General features: G+C 43.4%; 1 pseudogene; it reads right to left on the bottom strand.

Annotated features, from left to right (window-relative positions):
• Positions 1-486: 486 nt before the first annotated feature.
• Positions 487-19,431, bottom strand: part of LOC119511576 — a 32,140-nt pseudogene continuing 13,195 nt past the window's right edge.

Below are 19,431 nucleotides of genomic sequence, written 5' to 3'. Positions count from 1 at the left end.
CTGCCTCCCCTGTTTTCTTGGTTATAAATAATTATAGCTCCCATCTGAGGGCTTATTATTTTCCATGCACTTTACATATATGATTTTTATCTTCCCAGCGATTTTGGGAGTTGGGTGCTATTTATCCACATTCTGCAGATGGAGAGGGGGAATCTCATCCAGGGAAAGAGACATGCAAGGTTTCATCACTAATTAGTGAGAGACCTATGACTTGAGCCTTTCTCTAACTCCAGAGACTGTGCTGTCTCTGTGAGAACATTGATGTGATAGAAGAATTTTAAAATGTAAAGCGGTGATGGATAGCACTCTCTTCCAAGGCATCCTAAGGCTAGGTCCTGAAGCATGACCTTTCCTTTTTTTTTTTTTCCTGGAAGGTTGTTTGATTTTTATTTTTTTCCCTTTTGGTTGTATCATTCTGTTTTCATATAAACACAAAAATAGTCACAACAACAAAAAACCAATAGTTTGATGCATCCAGTTGTAACCTCAGGATGTTCCAGATGTTTCCAGGTAACTTTGTAGTTTACGGACTGTGGTTTTGTCCAGCAAGCAAAGGTCAAAATCAAATGTCGTGTTTGTGATATGAAAATATCCAGTTTCTTCCATCAGGTTCACTATCTGGTTGTTGTTGGGTTTTAATAAGGGTGGCAGAGGTTCATGATGTGGGGGTGAAGAAGCAGAATTGCTTTCACTATGACTGCCATCACTTAAGCTAACTCTGTGACTTCGGCTGCCCCTCTATTTGCAGGTCTCCCTATTTCAGAGTCATTGTCTTTATCCTCTGCCACATCTGATTCTTCCTCATTGTCATTGGAAGGCAGATCTTTCATTATAGACATTAAAGTATCTTGTTGCCTGATCTGGGGTGGTGTGAAGCTGGAGCTGGAGCTCAGATTTAGAGCACATATTCTCCTCCATGTCTGAATCTTTGGGAACCACAATATCATTAAACGGCAGAAAAGTTGATTTCTTTTCTCTGACGTTTCACTTTCAATTTTGACCTTTCCCATCTTGGCATGAGATTTATCTTTTATCTTTTTTTCTTTTTTTTTTTTTTTGTCAGCAGAACAAGTGAGTATCAGTGGAGGTATGCTAGAGGAAAGGTCTGTAGCAACACTTCCCCAGGGCAGTCAGGGTCCTGCCTGACCCCATGGGAATTGTGGTGAGGTTCAGAATGGACAATTGCCACACTAGGCTTTGTGAAGTGTGAAGTGCCTCACAAATGTAAAATGGTATTATTCACACAAGGTGCTGGAGACCATAGGGCTATAAAAATGAGTGCCATCTTGGAATCTTTCAAGCTAGCAGGGAAAATAAAAATAGCTATACAAATAGTTAAAAATAAGATACAGTGCACCTAAGTGCTATGCAAATATATCCCCGTAAGTGCTGACCTATACCTTTTTTGGGACAAAACTAGCCTCTAATATTTGCTGATCGTACTGGCAGTATCCCCCCACTTGTCTCCCTTCTCCAGTTGATCCCCTTCTTTCCATTCATGTGGGTCTAGCAGGATTTATTTCCCCATGTGGGAGGTATATATAGGTATAATTTTCTATTGCTGCTGTAACAAATTATCACAAACTTACTGGCTTAAAACAATATAGATTTATTATTATCTTACATTTCTGGAGGTCCAGAATTCAAAATGTGTCTCATTGGGCTAAAATCAAGGTGTCAGCAAGATGGCATTCCTTCTGGAGCTCTAGCGGAGAATCTGTTCACTGCCTTTTCCAACTTCTAGATGCTCCTGCATTCCTTGGCTTGTGGCCCTTTCCTCCATCTTCAGAGCCAACAGTGGGCAGTTCACTTTCACACTGCATCACTCTGACCTTTGCTTCCATCCATACATCTTCTTGGATTCTGACCCTCCTGCTTCCCTCTTACAAGGACCCTTGGTTATTCCATCGGGCCCATATGGATAATCCAGGATAACCTCCCTATCTCAAGAACCTTTTTAAAATCATGTCTGCAAAGTTCCTTTTGCCATGTAAGGTACCATATTCATACATTCTGGGGATTAGGACCTAGACATCTTTGGGGAGGGGGCAACTTCAGGAAAAAAACCAAACCAAACCAAACCTAGGGTCTTGAGAAAAAAAAAAAAATTTAAAAAGATAGAAATAGAAAATGTTCAGCTCTCCCTTTTCTTAAGAGGTAACATAGTAACTTTTTCTATAAATGCAACAGATTCTGAAAAATACCTTCAGTTCCTTACTAAATCCATTAAGCATCAGACTCCCTGCAATCAGGGAAGAAGAAACAATGGGTAACAGGAGGCTCAGACCCCACATAAAACGGAGGGAGAAAGGCTCAGTAGGTTGTGGAAAGTGTAATATGGTGTCACTTGGAATGCTGGTTGCAATACGGCCCTTTGAAGCGATTAGCTATTAACAATTGTTAACAACTGCTGTACTCTACAATCATTTGGAGCTGTGGGCTTCAAAACATTTAAAAAGCACTAATAGAATCCTCAAACGTTTTTCTTTTCCAAAAGAAACAATGAAATAAAATATCAAAATGGGGCCATGCTCGTTGAAGAAGGCTTGTGCAACCCCTCAGCACCTCTGCCAAATCCTGGGAACATGGCTTGAAACCTCTGTTTTGAAGTTATTTCTCTGAGTGGAATAACAAGACTACTTTAACAAGTTAGACATTACCCTCTGGACTACAGCAGTGGGGAGAACACCATGTTGGAAATTATTCTCCAGGCTGCAGAAGCAAGGGATACAATATTCTCCCAAGAACTGGAAAAGGGCAGCTTTCATTCTGAGACGTGGTTTCTGAAACCTCTGCCCCACAGCATAGCTCTTCCAGGCCGTAAGTCTACTTATTTCAGTTACAAGAATGAAAAAGCCAGTGGGCAACATGGTGAAAGTATACAAACAGACCCAGGAGTTGGGGTCTAGATGGACTAGTTCTGACCCCTTCATTCCTTTATCACCTATTTATAGATCCCCTATCAGGTTTAGAGGCTGGGGACCTAATATTTACCAAGTCCTAGTGTGCATCTTTCATCATCTGAGGTGGACATGGGGGAAATCAGAGAAGTGAACAAGCAGGTGAGGTTCTGTAGGGGTCATTCTGGAAAATTGCATTGGCTAGGGTTCTATGAGTGGAGCACAAGGAAGGTCTGGAAAGTTGTCTAGAGGAAATGCTGTGTAAGCCAAGAGCTAAATGACAAGCAGGAGTTGGCCGGGGAAAGCCGTTGTGGGTGGGATCATGGAACCCAATGTGCAAGGGCTGGAGACTGAGGATGATGGGCTGGAGTAGACATGCGGTGTGTTAGAGTAAGCAGGGGGCAGATTATGCTGGAGGGCCCTGAAGCCACTTTAAATGGCGACTTTCTTCTAAGAGCTAGGGAAGCCAGTGCAGGGTCCTAGGCCCGGGACCGATGTGGTCTGATTTGCTCTTCACTGGCAAACTCGGTGACCTTGGCCAGTGCTTTCTCATCTATGCCTGGCTGATCCCTGAAGCCTTTTCTTGCTCTGACTCTGTAAACTCTTTACCCTGTAAGAGCAGGCAGCACAGGGTCCCTTTCGGGCCAAGCCCTTCTCAGCAGCAAATTGTTCCCTTTTCCCACTCCTCGGGCTCTCCTGGTCAGTGCTGATTTCTGAAATTAAGATGGAGGCAACCTTGCTCATGATGGGCCAAAAGAGAGTTTTTTTCCACCCGAGAGCTCCGCAACGATCGCCGGCGGCGGCCGAGGAACTGACTCTTGACGGGAATTTAAGACCAAGAGAGCGCGGCCCCGAAGCACTAGGAGCAGAGCAGCCCTTCAGTATCCACCCGCAGCCGCCGCTTAGCCTCTTATCAAGTCTTGGTGGCCTCAGAGGAAGACTGCCGGGCCCGGACGGGCGAAATCCGTCCATTGTTGCCTCCTGGGAGGGCAGAGCCATCGCTCACAGCCGGCGACGCCAGGTCAAGCCACCCGGCAGCTCCCGCAGCCGGAAGCGCGGGTCAAGAGCTGAGCCAGCGTAGCCTCGTGTCTGCGCAGGCGCGGGGCGGAGCTGCCCCGGGGAGGGAGGAGCGGACAGGCGTTCTGCAGCCCGCGGCTGCCCTCTGGTGGAGTGTTGGCGCTATGGCGCGGCCGCTTCCTTCTAGCCGAGGTCTGCGCTGACCGGGAGGGGACCGACAAACCCAACCCCGGGAGCCCGGCCAAGCTCGGTGTTTTTCCAGGCCCGCGCCGAGCCAGGGGACTCCTGCGTGTTTGTTTGGTGAGAGTGGATTACTGGAAAAGGAGACGGAAGGTACCATGCAAATCGGCATGTACTGTATTGTTTGGGAGTCAACAGCCTGGAAAGTAAATGTCAGGTGACAGCAGTGTTGGGAACCACCGCACCCTCCTGGCCTTGACTGCTGCCTGACCTTGAGCAAAGCGCTGCAGGCAAAAACCCTAGTTGCTGCACAGAGGGAAGAGGCGGCAGGGACGTCAAGACAGGAATCAGCCAGCCTTGCGCTCACATTCCACGCCAGGGTCTGCAAACGCGGGATACCAACTTTTGCCCACCCGGCAAAGGCATAATCTATGTAGAAGAGTAACAGTTCCAGAGAGGGGAGCTTTCTGTAAAGGTGGGGTTGACAGCATCTGAAGGGTAGCCTCAGCAGTGAAGATTTAACTGAGAAGTGTGAACCCACGCTAAGGATTATATACCCTATTCCACTTAAGGAATGTCATGCAATTCTCTTTAAATTCATCCTCACTTGCTGGGTGTGGCTGAGTCTTCCCTAGTTTCCTGAGTCTGATTTTCTTGGGTCCCACCCTGTTCTTGTCTCCAGCAGTCCTTTGGAATGTGTTTATTCTTGTCAGGGATTTAAAGATTCATTGTGAAGAATCGTCACTGGCCTTCTCTGACCGGGCTCAAGTTCACTTGATTATTCCCTCATTCCACCTGCATTTCTAGGGGTGTCTTCTGGAGAATGACTGCTGTAGGGTTTCCCCTCTTTTGCTTGCTCCCTTGGATCAATCCCAGCAGTGCCAGGGGAGAGGCTTTTGTCATCTGGATTTTTGGCAGGAGGGGAGCAACTTCAGGAATGAGAGTATGAGCTGTTGTAGAAGAAACGGGTTCCATTCAAGGATATTTCCTTTCTTTAGCCTCCAAACATTCCCTCTGGCCGCAGATACCTGGGTTTTACTATATAACCCTGTGACACCTACATAAGTTATCAAAGCACTTTGTGACAGAGGTTGTTTTCATTGTAGGAATCACCTGTGGAGGAAGATGTTTTGGACAGAATATGGGAGTGGAAAGCTCATGGCATAGATTCAGTCTGATGACATGTCCTTTGTTTTCTAGAAATGTCTGAAGTGGACAATGGCTCTCTGTTGGAGATGTTCTTACACAAAGCCCAGAGAGGGGCAGTGACTGGCCCAAGCAATCTAGTGACTAAGATGGAATTAGATGCCAGTTCTTGTGAAACCAGTTTAGTCATTAATTGTACACATTCATTGAGGGCTTACTATGTGTGTGCCAAGCCTGTGTTAGGTGCTGAGGATACCTCTGTGAACAAAATAAAGTTCCTGTTGGCATAAAGCTTATATCCTCTGGTGTGGATGTGGAGAGATTGTGAATAAACAAATAAGCAAATTTATGCCGTAGTGCTATGTCATTAGAAGTGCTGTGGAGCTCTGTGTGCCTTGTCCTCCATCTTCGGGGGAGTTGAGGTTTGGGAGGAGCTGTTCACTCATGCATTCACTTGCTAAATAAGTATTTGTGGATACCTCACTAGGTACTGGGTGCTATGGGGGACACACACATATAAGAGCAGGACCTGCCTTTGAAAGTTCCCATCCCAACTGGGCAAACAAAGCATGCCTTCTTAACGTGCTGACATGTACATCTATAATTTTTATGCTCATTGTTTTCTTCTCCCAATCACTCTCACAAAGGAGGCTTGCAAAAGAAACTCTGATTCTGAAATAGTATGCAAATCCCTTCCCCAAATGGCACCTCAATTTCAGAGACTACTGACTTCTTGATGGACATTATCCAGTGGCCTTGGGGAGGCAGTCATGGCCTATAATAAGGAGAGACTACCCAGCATCTGCCCTGCTGTGAATAATAGAACAAAACAAGCCTGCAGGATCAAAGCACATGAGCAATCCCAGAGTCTCTGGATTAAACAGACCAGCAGAAGGGGCTGGGGCAGGTTTGAAGGCCATGGAACTTCTTGGGTGGGGAGTCTGGGCTGCCGAGAAATCCTCAGCTGGAGAGGTGTTTTCTGCACCTAACAAGATGTTTTCCTGTGGCTCTCTTCTGACAGCCTTCCCTGGAGATGAGGGACTCTTCCTTCCATTCCTGCCAAAGCCCAGAAAGATGGGGTGGTTAGGCAGAAGGTGCTGAGAGAAAAGAATATTGGACCTCGAGGCAGGAGATGCTCGATTGTGAACTTAGTAAACATTCAAGTACTTCCTGGGCCTCAGTCTCCCCAGCCATAAAATGAGGAAGTTGAAATATGGTCTCAAATTTCCTGTCAACTTTGCTAAACTGTGTTTCTCTGAAAAGAGGCAAAGAAGACTTATTTCTTCTAGCTCCTGGACCACTTAATTCTAGGCCTAAAGTAATTTCCATAGCTCGCCTGGGGCCTGTCCTCAAACTCGGTAGGGGCAAATAGGAGGAGGACAGGCAGACAGATGACATTACTTATCCTCTCTCCCTATCTGCTCCCACTTGCTGGTGGAGAAACCAGCAGCTTTAGAATAATTTTTTTAGCTGAATTATTATTGAAACTTTTATTTTAAAAGAATCTTTTAAGATCCTAGTTTTTGCTTCTTTAAATATATATACAGTTCTAGACTGGGAAACTCTGGTGGTATGTGGTGCTCTGGGGAGCTCTGAGATGTTTATCTCAGGCAAGAAAACATCCAAGGTCTTTGAGTTGCTGTGAGAACCACACCCTGAGGGACAGGACTGCTGGAAAGGCACGTGCACCCGTATGCCTGTGGTGTATGGGTGTGCCTGTATGTGTGTGTGTGTGTGTGTGTGTGTGTGTGTCTACTGAGTCAGATCTGAGTCCTGGGCCTTTTTGTCTTTCCTTTCTGGACAAGTTGGGGGGCTGGTAAGAGAGTCATTAGAGGAAGAAATGTGTCAGGAAATAACTCATTTTTTACTAGTGGTATGTCATTGAAAACCCTTCCTTTTATGTGTGAGTGCAGGGGCCTGTAGGCAGGTGAGGATTTTTAGTGGAGAACAGAGTGGGGAGAAGCCAAACCATTAATAAAGTAAGAAATTCCCATGTTTGATACAAACCAAAGCCTCACACACAGACCTGAAACATGTCCACACAGAGCATGTGGGTGCACACACACACACTCATGCACACACACCTGGGCACTGCACACACCTGTATGATGGCACACCTGGACATGGATACAACTGAACTTCCTCACAGACACACCTAAGTGTTGGGTGGTGTGGTGGTTTGAAGCTGTATGTACCCTAGAAAAGTATGTTCTTAACATTAATCCATTCCTGTGTTTGTGAACCCATTGTAAGTAGAATCTTTTGATGAGGCTACTTCAGTTAAGTTGTGTCCCACTGTAATCAGGATGGGTCTTAACCCTCTTACTAGGGTCCTTTAGAGGAGAATAAAATTGAGAAAAACAGAGAGAAAGCCATGGAAGCAAGGAAACCCAGAAGAGAAGGGAGAGACCAGCAGATGCCACCATGTGCCTTGCCATGTACAGAGGAGCCAGGATCGATGGCAAACAGTCTTGAGGAAGAAAGCATCGTCTTCATGATGCATTGGCTTGGATATTTTCATGCCTCAAAACTATAAGCCTATAAGCTAATAAATTCCTGTTGTTAAAAGCCAACCCATGTTATGTTATCTGCTTTTGGCAGCATAGTAAACTAAAACAGGTGGAGACCCAGCCTCATAGAATGTGTGTGTTCGCACACCCAGGCTGGATGGAATGCTGACACAGGCAGCAAAAGGCACTCAGGTAGGGTGGGCTTGCCCTGCATCTCCGCTCCCTTCCAGCCCCCTCTTTCCCCTTGAGTTCACTCCCCAGGGATCTTAGGCAACCCTCACGCCTGCCATTGTAACAGTCAACATTTGCTGTGCATTTCTTCCATGCTGAGCTCTCCTCTGAAGGCTTAACTGTTGATTAATTAATTCAGTCTTCACAACAGTCTTATTAGTTGTTCCCATTGATAGATGTGGAAACCTAGCCTTGGAGAAGTTAAAAACTTGCCCAAGTGAGTGGGGCAGTGAACGTGGGATTTGGTAGTAGGCTCACACTTGCAGCTATAGCTAGGAAACTTCTCTTCCTGAGGGTTCCATTAAAGTCCGTGTCCCACATGATACCTGGACCCTCTGTTGCCCACTTTGTGGACTCCTGGGCTGTGATGCTCAAAGCTCATCCTCTGATCTAAAGACTTCAGCCGCAGTTTGTTAGACCATCCATGTGCCATTTGAGGAAGTTAAGGGCAGGACAGGGTCGACATGGGCTTTCATCACCCTCCTCCTTGACTACTTGTTTCTGTATCAACTTTGTTGAGTATTATTTTACATACCCTAAAATGCACACGTTTGAAGTTATGGTTTGATGAGATCTGACAATGCACCTAGTCATATAAGCACCAAGCCAATTAAGAAATGAACCTTTCCATCCCTGCAGTGAGCTTCCCTTGTGCCCCTTTACAGTCAATCCCCATCTCCATCCCAAGCAAAGGCTGATCTGATTTCTATCAATATGGATTAATTTTGCCTGTTCTAAAACTTCATATACATGGAACTATATGGTATGTACTTTTTTGTGTATCTGCCTTCTTTTGCTCAGCAGGATGTTTTGGGGATTCATGTGTGCTATTGTGTATGCCAATAGTTCATTCTTTTTTTGTTGCTGAGTGATATTCCCATTGTATGGATGTGTCACAATCTGTTTATCCATTCTCCTGTTGATGGGCATTTGTGTTGTTTAAAGTTTTTGCCCATTGCAAATAAAGGCTCTATGAACACTTGTGTCAAGTCTTTGCATTGACATGAGTTTTCGTTTTCCTGGCTAAATACCTAGGAGTTGAATGGATGGATTGTATTGTTAAACATTTTAAAAAACTGCCAAACTCTTTTCCAAAGTGTTTGTACTATTTTACACCCCACCCCCAGCAGTGTATGAGAGTTCCAGGTGCTCCACATCCTCACCAATACTTCTTATCATCTATTTTCAATATGTTTTGCTGATCAAGAGGGCGTGAAGTGATATTTCATTGTTGTTTTAATTTGTATTTCCCTGATGACCAATGATGTTGAACATCTTTTCATGTGCTTATTGGGCATTTTATACCTTCTTTTGTGAATTGTCTAAGTCTTTTGCCAATTTTTAAATTGGGTTGTTTGTTTTTTTTCTTACTGAGCTGTAAGAGTTCTTTATATATTCTACCTATGAGTCTTGTGTCAGATATATAAATTTTGAATATTTTCTCCCAGTCTGTGAATTGCCTTTTCATTTTTTGAATGGTGTATTTTGAAGATCAAATGTTTTAACTTTTGATGAAGTCTAATTGTCATTTTTTTTCTTTTATGGTTTATGCTTTTTGTGTTTTAAGAAATATTTGCCTACTCCAAAGTCACTGTTTTAGTTTCCTAGGCTGCTCAAGCAAATACCATGAAATGGGTTGGGTTAAACAATAGGTATTTATTAGTTCATCGTTTTGGGGCTAAGAGAAAGCCCAAATCATGGCATCATCAAGGTGATGCTTTCTTCCCAAAGACTGGCATTCTGAGGCTGGCTGCTGGTGATCCTTGGCCCTGGGCTTCTCCGTCACATGGCAGTGCACATGGTGGGCTCTCCTGGCCTCTCTTTTCTTTTCTGGGTTCTGCGGATGTTCAGTTTCTGGCTACTCTCTCTGTGGCTTTCTCTTCCTCTGTCTGAATTTTATTATGTTTATAAAGGACTCCAGTAATAGGATTAAGATTCATCCTGGGCCACATCTTAACTGAAGTAACCTCATCAAAAGTTCCTACTAACAATGCATTCACACCCACAGGGATGGATTCAGTTTAAGAACATGTTTTTGGGGGGTACATAACAGCTCCAAAACACCACAGTCACTAAGATTTTCGCTTATTTTTTTTATAGTTTTAGCTTTTGTTTAGTTCTATGATCCATTTTATTCATTTTTGTCTATAATTTAAGGTAGGGGTTGGGTTGTGTTTATTTATTTTCCTCACATGGATATTCAATTGTTTCAGCGCCATCTGTCAAAAAGACAATTGTTTTATCATTGAATTATTTTGCACCCATGTGAAAAATGAATTGATAATATAAGTATGGGTCTATATGTAGACTCTCAATTCTATTCCATTTTGTTTATGCCTTTCTGAATGCTTATATCACACTGTCTTAACTACAATAGCTTTTTAGTAAATCTTGAAATCAAGTGATGTAAGCTCTATCCAATCTTTATCTAAAATTTTGATATTTATAGATTGTTTTGCATGAATTTTGATTTTTAAAGTATTTCATTAAAATACTATTTATCTTGATTACTGAGTTTTTGCACCTGAGGTGTATGCCTCACTAATCTGTCCCTAATCCAAGCCCTGCATCTGACTTTGTTCTTTTTTTTCATTATTATTTTGGTTTACCGTAGGTCATTTGTACTTCCATAAAAATTTAGAATCAGCTTGTCAATTTCCACAAAAATGCTTGTTGGGATTTTGATTGGGATTGCATTGAAGTTATAGATCCATTTGGGGAGAATGGACATCTTAATATTGAATCTTCCAATGCATGAGCGTGGTATATCACATCATTTATTTAGATGACCCTTATTATCTCTCAGTATTGTTTTGTAACATTCAGTGTAGAAGACTTACACATTTTTTGTTAAATGTATTCCTAAGTATTTTATGTTTTGATACTATTGCAAATGGTACTGTTTTTAAAATTCATTTTCCAATATTTGTAGAAATGCAATTGATTTTTGTATATTGATTTTGTGTCATTGTAACATTGCTAAATTCACGTTAATTTTAGTAGTATTTTTGTAGATTCTTTATGATTTTCTTGGTAGACAAGCATGACATCTGTGAATATCCACAATACTGCTTCTTCGTTTCTTTTTTCTTGCCTTGTTTCCCTGGCTAGAACCTCAATATTATATTGAATAGAAAAAAATATCCTTGCCTTGTCCTCTTAGGAGGACACCTTTGAGTTTTTTTGTCTTCATCTACTTTTAAGCTACCAAAGCCTGTGCTGTTCTGGAAGGTGCTGATCTGGGGGCTGGCCTTGGTGTTAGTGTGCAAATGGGGCAGCAGCAGTGAGACTGTGCCTTGGGGGAGGGCAAGACTCATGGTCAAGGAAGTAAACGCCACATTTATGTCACCCTTGTCTGTACTTCAACTGCCATAGTTGTAAATTCCCTCAGGTAGGTGGGGTCTCTATAAATAGCACCAACAGACTCAAGGACCCCTGTTTGCTCAGATCTTTATTTTCTTCTCTCCCTATTTCTCCCTCTCCCTTTCTCTCTCCACTATCTCTGTCTCCAATTTCTCTCCTCTCCCTCTCTCATCCTTCTCCCTCAAACATGCAGCATTTCTACTTTGTGGCAGTCCTCCCTCTTCATCACCCCAAAGAACATACCCCCCCCCACACACAAACGCTCAGATACCCTCAATCCACAGGCTCCATATCAGAGTCTTGAAAACTTTGGATCATGTGGAAACAGATGAGACTTAGGATTGGTTGTTCTCCCTACCCTCAGGTTGTTTATGATGTTTGAGGGAGACAGAGGTCATTAGGAAGGGGGTAGGAGGAACTTCACAAAACCAGTAAGGAGAAACACACCTGTCAGCTCACACGGGGATAAAGTAGGGAAGGGGGATTTAATAGAAGAGTCTCACAAAGCTTTGCAACCCAACCTCTGTCTAGAATCAGGAGACCCCCTCACCCACCCACCTTCCTGATGAAAGCCTTCCCACCTTGGCTGTGTAAAGTATGTAAGTGAGGATAAAGCCACTGACTCACTAAATGTGGGGATCAGCTCTGATTTGTTTTCATTCTTAGTTTGTATGAGTTTACACTCAAAACACTCCCACTATACGATCATGTCACTCCCTGTCTAAAATTCTTTGGAGATTTCCCTAATCTTTGAGAAGGAGTTCACTCACAGAGCTCCAAGAATCTGGCCCTTGTCCATCTGTCCAACCTGATCTCTTGGTATCACCCCTCAACACCCACCCACACACACCCACACACACATACACACACGTATACCCTATTCTTAAGCCATATTGAAGCCCTTAGAGGAGCTTGAACTTGCCTTTCTGTTTTAATCTCCCTGTGCCCTTGTATATACTGTTAAAACTCTTCCTTTTAGCAAAGTAGTTATTTTAGGTTATTTGTTTTCCTTAATCCATTGCTTTGTTTGAAATGTTGTGGGGTTTTTTTGGTTGTTGTTTGCCTGTTTGTTTTTAATTTTTTGATAAACAAAGTTAAAAAATTGAAAAAAAATCAGTAGAAAAATGGGAGTAAAAACTAAATGACAAATAGGGTGGGATGGGGGGATGTTTTGGGTATTCTCTTTTCACTTTTATTTTTTATTCTTATTCTGATTCTTTCTGATGTAAGGAAAATGTTCAGAAATAGATTGTGGTGATGAACGCATAACTATATGATCATACTGTGAACAGTTGATTGTATACCATGGATGACTGTATGGTTTGTGAATATATTTCAATAAAACTGAATTAAAAAAAAAAAAAAAAAAAACTCTTCCTTTTTCTTCAAGACTCAACTCAAGTGTCATCTCTTTTCTGATCCCCTAGGCCAAAATAATCTCCCCCTTCTCAGTGACCAACTGTTTCTTGTACATACATCAGTCAGAGTCCATTGCCTAGGGTACTAATATTTGCACACCTGACTTTCTCTTTGAGGGCAGGGATTTTATGCATTTTTATCTTGTTTATTTCTGTTCCTCCAGGACCAGTCTCAGTACTTCAATAAATATTTTTCAATACATGTTTACCGGATGAATGATTTTACCAAATTTTTCTTGAAAAACTCCTTAAATTTGTGAGATGAAGTTTGAGGATGGGGATGGAATTAATTACAACCTATATTAATGCTATTTTCTGTGTCAGAAGCACAACTCATACTATCAAGCAAAAACGGAATATTTTGACTCATATGAGAAGTCCAGAGGGTAAGTCTGACTTCAGGCCTCACTGGGTTCAGGACCTCAACAATGTAATCAAGGCGCTGCCTCGCCATGTCATGGGCTGGTGCCCTCCTCATGGTGAGAACGATGACCAGTATAGCTGAAGGCTCACATCATGTCAGATTAGCAACCCTGGGAGAAGTAAAGCTTCTTCCCAATATACTCTGGCAGGAAAGTCCTTTGGAAGGCCTGGTTGGCTTAGTTTGAGTCAGGTAATCATCTCTGATCCAATTACTATTGTCAAGGGCATATGTTATTCTGATTGGACAGGCCAAGATCTTATACATATCCCTGAAGAAGGGCAAGGTCAGTTCCACCCGAACCACTTGAAATGCATTCCGCACAGAAGAGGAGTTACTTTGCCAGAAGGAGCTGGGACGTGGGTTCTGGATAGGCAAGACAACAGCAGTGTCTCACACACAGTCCAAACCCGTACATGCTTTATGAAGCAAATTAACCTCATTGTGCAGCCATTTCTTCATCTGGAAGATGGTCAATAGTCTTGCTGTATGCAGTGTTCGCACAATGGCTAATATGGGGGGTGATGGTCAAGAATGCACTTTTTGGCATAAGGCATCCTGTTGAGATGTTAGTTGTAGTCCGCAGCACAGCAGTTGTCTTTGTGGGAAGACGCAGAGTGAGTGAATCCATACCCTGGGCCTACTTATAGTGACCGATGGAGTCAGTGAGGAGAGACGTGGAATTCAGACTCAGGTGGAGGGTGGGACAATATAATATACATATTTAAGTCTAAGAATATGGTAACATAATCTTTGGTTACTTGAATTCACCATCCTGTTAGGGAGAGCAAGACGTTTGAAGGTTCAAAACAGATTATTACACTTGGAAACATGGTAACAGATTACTGTTCTTGGAAACAGAAAGACACGAGATGGCCAAAAGGATCAGGCAATAAAGATTCTCTTTCCCTGTGGGAACCTATGACCGTATGTTGTACCTCAGAGGATGATTCCCGAGGACACAAGGACAGCATCAAGTAGGTGGGCCTCGAGGACACACATCGTATGGCCTTCTCTCCCCCACTCATCCCCACCCCAACAGAAGCAGCAAATAAGATTGCAGAAGTCAGAGAAGGCAGCTTTCAGAAATTTAAAAGATAAATGTGCATGGGGTAATTGAATAGCATTCTGCTGAAAAACGAGCTTTCACAGCTCATACTCAAGGCTATACTTTACCAGAGGGTCTCTCCCCTGCCTTCCTTTGCAAACCCAGAAGGGCCAACAGCTTTAACCCTTTGGGAGGGTTCCACTAGGGAAAGCAGGTTTTGTCTTTATGTGAGGAATATCTGAGTCATGGTTGGAACAGTCCAGTGGTGGAGGAAGCCACTGGTGCAGTAGGGAGCTCCCTGTCGCTGGCAGCATCCAAGCAGAGGCTGAAGGGAAGGGGTGGTCCTGGTGATTGCTAAGGGGCTTATATCAGCTCTGAGATTCTCAGATCCTCGCATTATGATTTTTCTGACTCAAGCATCAGGTTTTTACTGAGAGCTTATATCATCTACATTGGGCTCAGTGCTTTGGAATAAAAATACTACTAATAATAATATAGCAAATAATTTATATAGCACATAATATGTGTTTGGCACCTTTTTAAGTGCTTTACATATAGGAACTAATTTGGTCCTCAAAACAACCATATGAGGTAAGTACTATTATTGTCCTGAGTTTATAGCTGAAGAGACAGAGCCTTGAGGAGTTTAAGTAACTTACTCAAGCTCACACAGCTGGAAGGGAGAGAAGTGGGATCCAGACCAAGGTGAAAGGTGGAAGAATATAATATACATATTTAAATCTAAAAACATGATAACACAGTTTCTGCTCACTTGAATTCACCATCTTTTTGGGGAGAGCAAGGAATGTGAAGGTTTGCAAACGGGAGGACAATGTATGAGATCCAGCTCTGATGAGCTGTCCAGGGTCTGTCTTGCCAATCCCTTGCTCCAAGGCCTGGGCTTTCTCTACCACCTCTTCAGGTGGATGGATGTCACCCCTGGAGCCACTACCCACTAATGTGCTGGTGAGTCCCACCCCTCCGAACCCATCACTCTCTCCCTTCCTTTCCCTTCCCCTGGTTATCGTAATTATTTGGGAATTTACAGAATAATCTGTCACCAAGTCCTTTAGAACAAATTGAATGTCAGGTTTATAAAACAAACTAATAAAGCAGATGGCGTTACCTGCTGGTAAATCTCTTCCCTGTTTCCTGCCCCTCCCCCTCCCCACTTCAGTGTCTCAGAAAACTGACAGATTATCCATTTATGGGCAGATTAATCCTGAACAGTAAAAACACGGGGAGAAAATTACACTTCTTGTCTCCATAATTGATAAGAAAGACACATCAGTCTATAGAGCCCGGAGGAAAGGCCCATCTGTCTGCACAGGCAGACGTGCGGGTGTCTGGGAAGGAAAGTGGGCTGTCCATTTCTCTGTCTGTCTGTCTACCTTTTTATCAGAATCCACTTTCCCTGGGGCTTCCCACCTCTCTCTGGCCCTGGAAACTGCACTGCTGAGACCTCAGACAGCCCCCATCCCTGTCTGTGAGGCTTGGCAGGTCCAATCTTTCAGGACTCCAGGCCAGGGCCAAAGTTCTGCCATCCACTTCCCTCTTCCTTCCAGCAGCCCTGACACCTGGAGAGAAGTATCTTAGTCTGGCTTTGGGGCGAATCCATAAGTTTGCCTTAGTGTGTCCACTGACTGGCCCTTTAAGGGATTCCAGGAGGAATTTTTCTCAGTAAGATTTTGATTCAATTCCTTCCCTGCGCTCTATTGCTGCTTTAAAACTTTTTGCAGATTTATACCCTTCCCTCCCCCTTTCCTTCTCTTGAGGTACCTTCCCTGTTGGAGGCAGCTGCGAGGCATTAATTGTCTCCTTGAGGACTGTCAGGGCTGTCAGGAAATGCCACACTGTCCATATCCACTCTTGCATCTGGCTGGGGGTGGGGAAAGAGTTTCTGAGGCTACTCTCCTCCGGAATGGACTGCCACCCTCCCAACGCAGAGACAGACTCGACATGGAACACCTCCTCCCATATGAAGAATTTAGGTTGGGCCCCTCTGCTACTGGGCCTGGGTTGGCTTGAGGTGGGAATGGGGAGCAGGCAGGTGGGGTGGATTGATCTAGATCGGGAGAGAGGGCCCAGGGAGAAGTAGACTCCCATCTACCCAGAAGGATACCTTAGGATCCTGAAGGAGAGAGGGAGGAGGGAGGAAACAAAAATAGGGATGGGATGGGAGACAGGCAGGGGAGACATCCAGAAAACACTGAGAGGCCAGGAGAAAGGAAAGATGGGTGTTGGAATAAAAGAGGGAGACGTCTATGACAAGAGCCCTTAATTCCTGGCTTTGGATGGATGGGCATCTCTTGAGGTCTGAGAATATTCCCTCAGCCTCAACTGCCCTCCTTCCCCCAGAATGTTGCAGGCATTTGAGAGTTTTTCTGGCCTTTGGACAAGCAGGCACATTCCTGACACATCCCCCCAACTTTCTGTGGCCATGCACTGAGCATCCCAAGTCTGAGTGAAGAGCAGAAACCTCTCCCAGGTGCACTGTGCTTTACAGAACACTTCAAACCCATCCCTCAGACTACAGATTTGCTGCAGTTAGGCTTCCCCAAAGAGGAGGGAGCACCATGGACTGGACTCCATGCAGCAGTGCTCCCAAGAAAGGCTCTGATCTTTGCACTGGGACCACTTGCCTTCCATACCATAAAGCGTTGATTGTTGGTTTGATACGATTCCAGTGAAATTGTAAATATTAAGTCATTTTGGTTTCAGACTTTACTTTTTTAAGTAGATGATTAAGTTCTACATATATATTTTTAAATTGGACAATTATCATCTTAAAAGAGAAAAAATTAGTGACTCTGACCCTAGGGTCAAGCAAGCTCGGAGGTAATAGTATTCCATTTCCATTTACTAATTTTAATAAAAATCATTGCAACATGAATTGTAAAATAATGATATGTAAATTATTTAGAGAAACCAACAAAGCACTTAATTTTAGCCCCTTAAATGTAGTAATTAATGTTGGATGAACGTCTAAGGTTTGGAGGGCTAGTTTTAATAAGTATAGGTTTAGGTGATAAACGATAATTTTTACTTATTCAGGTTTTGAGAGTCTCCAACTGCTTCAACTAATTAACTGGTTACTTTTAATAGGGAAAACTGAGCTTCTCAGTTCTGCCACTGTGTCTTCACAGAGCCGCAAAGGAGGATCAGCCTCCCACATGCTGTCAAAGGGCAGGTTTTTACTTGTAGTGCCGTGTGTCAGACATTGTCAGGAGGTACAGGGAGAGAGAAAAAACCAAGGCGGGAGTGAGAAAATGTGCCCATCCTGAGGATGTTATTAAGAACTTTGGAAAACAAAACTAGCTGGTAAAAAAAACTAACACAGTGAGAAAAGCCTGGAAGTCCCAAGAGCTGGGTCCTGTATGTGTCACATCTTGTGGTTTTGCTCACACTGTCCCTTGTACCTAGAAGCCTCTTCCCATACTCTGTGAAGTTCATTCCTGCCATCTCCTCCCCTTTACCTCATTGGTAGAATTAACTACTCCTTTTTTGAGTTCTTACTGTATCTTCCCTATGCTTCTATTAGCTTCTGTCTTAGCTTGCCAGGACTGCTATGACAAATACTACACACTTGTTGGCTTAACAACAGGAATTTATTGTCTCATGGTTTTGGAGCCTAGAAGTCTAAAATCAAGGTGTCTGCAAGACCATGCTTTTTCCCCAAAGTCTGTAGTGTTCTGTGCTGACTTGCAGTTGTCCTTGGGAGTCCTTGGCTTGCATCTCTGCCTCCCATCCGAGGGCTATTTCTCTCTCTTGGTGTCTGCTTGTTTTAGTTTCCCATAGCTGCTAAGACAAATACTATACAATGGGTTGGCTTAAAACAGGAATTTACTATCTCATGGTTTCAGAGACTAGAAAGTTTGCTTCCTCCCATGACCGGTATCTTCTGGTTGGCTGGCAATCTTTGGGGTTTCTTGGCTTGTTCGTGACCTGACAATGCACATAGTGGCATCTTCTCCTTTCCTTTTTGGGTCCCGTTGACTTCCAGCTTCCGGCTGCGCCCTGTGGCTTCTCTGTCTGACTTTCACTCTGCTTCTGAAGGACTCCAGTAATCTAGTCAAAGCCCAATCTGATTCAGTGGGGCCACTCGTTAACTGAAGTAACATCTTCACCAACAGAATGAGGACCAAGACAAAAACATGTCCAGTCTGGTGTACACAATACAATCCACACACTGCTCTTCTAGTTTCTGCTAATTTTTGGCTGCTTCCTGTGGCCTTCTCTAACTGACTGTGTCCAAATTTCCTCTGCTCATAATGTAACATAGATTACTGGAGTCAGTAACACGGTTTAAGGCCTACTGTGATGCAGTCAGGCCACACCTAAATAGGATCTTATAAGATCCTATGCACAAATTAGTCCACACCTTAACTGATAATAATCTTCACGGGGTCCTACTTACAATGGGCTGACACCCACAGGAACATGGATTAAGACTAAGAACATGTCTTTTGTAGGGGATACAGTTCAATATAACAGAGCATCTTCCTGAGTTTTCATTTTACTACATATTTGTCTCCATCTTCCCTCCCCTCCCCTGAATTGAGTTCCTTGGCATCTGAGACTACCCTATTATCATTAGAATTATTGATATTAATAATGTTTTCCTTATCTTCATGACAACCTTATTTAAGAATTATGCCCCCATTTTATTGATAAGGTAATTGAAAGTCACAAGAGTAGTGTCAGAAATGGGATTCATACCTATTTGCTCGCCTCTAAAGAAAGACTATCGTACACTTCTTTCCTAACTTATCTACCTGTTTGCTCCTAGTGCCAGCAAAGGACCTGGGAGCTCACATGCTTATGAATGAACACCCTTAACCATCTGAATCGTGTTGCCTAAGTGTCTTGTTTTGGGCCCCTCCAGTAGACCCAGAGCAAAGATTCTTGTGTAAATAGTTTATTTGTGAGGTGATCCCAAAAAACACTAGGAGAGAGTTGAGTAAGTGAGACAGGGAAGGGAAGGAGGCCAATAAACGTTAGATTAGATTATCAGCCAGTTACCACCATGGGCATTTTGACCATGACACATACTATCAGGTACTACCTAAATGACCACAGGCAAGCGCTCTGAGCTTTAGTTACTCCACTTGTATATATATATATATATATATATATATATATTTTATTAGAAAGTTGTAGGTTCAGAGTTAAATCATGCAGAAAATACAGGGCACTC

Source organism: Choloepus didactylus, chromosome 2, assembly GCF_015220235.1.
Source record: "Choloepus didactylus isolate mChoDid1 chromosome 2, mChoDid1.pri, whole genome shotgun sequence".
Taxonomy (NCBI): domain Eukaryota; kingdom Metazoa; phylum Chordata; class Mammalia; order Pilosa; family Megalonychidae; genus Choloepus; species Choloepus didactylus.
This window is presented reverse-complemented; position numbering and strand designations above follow the sequence as displayed.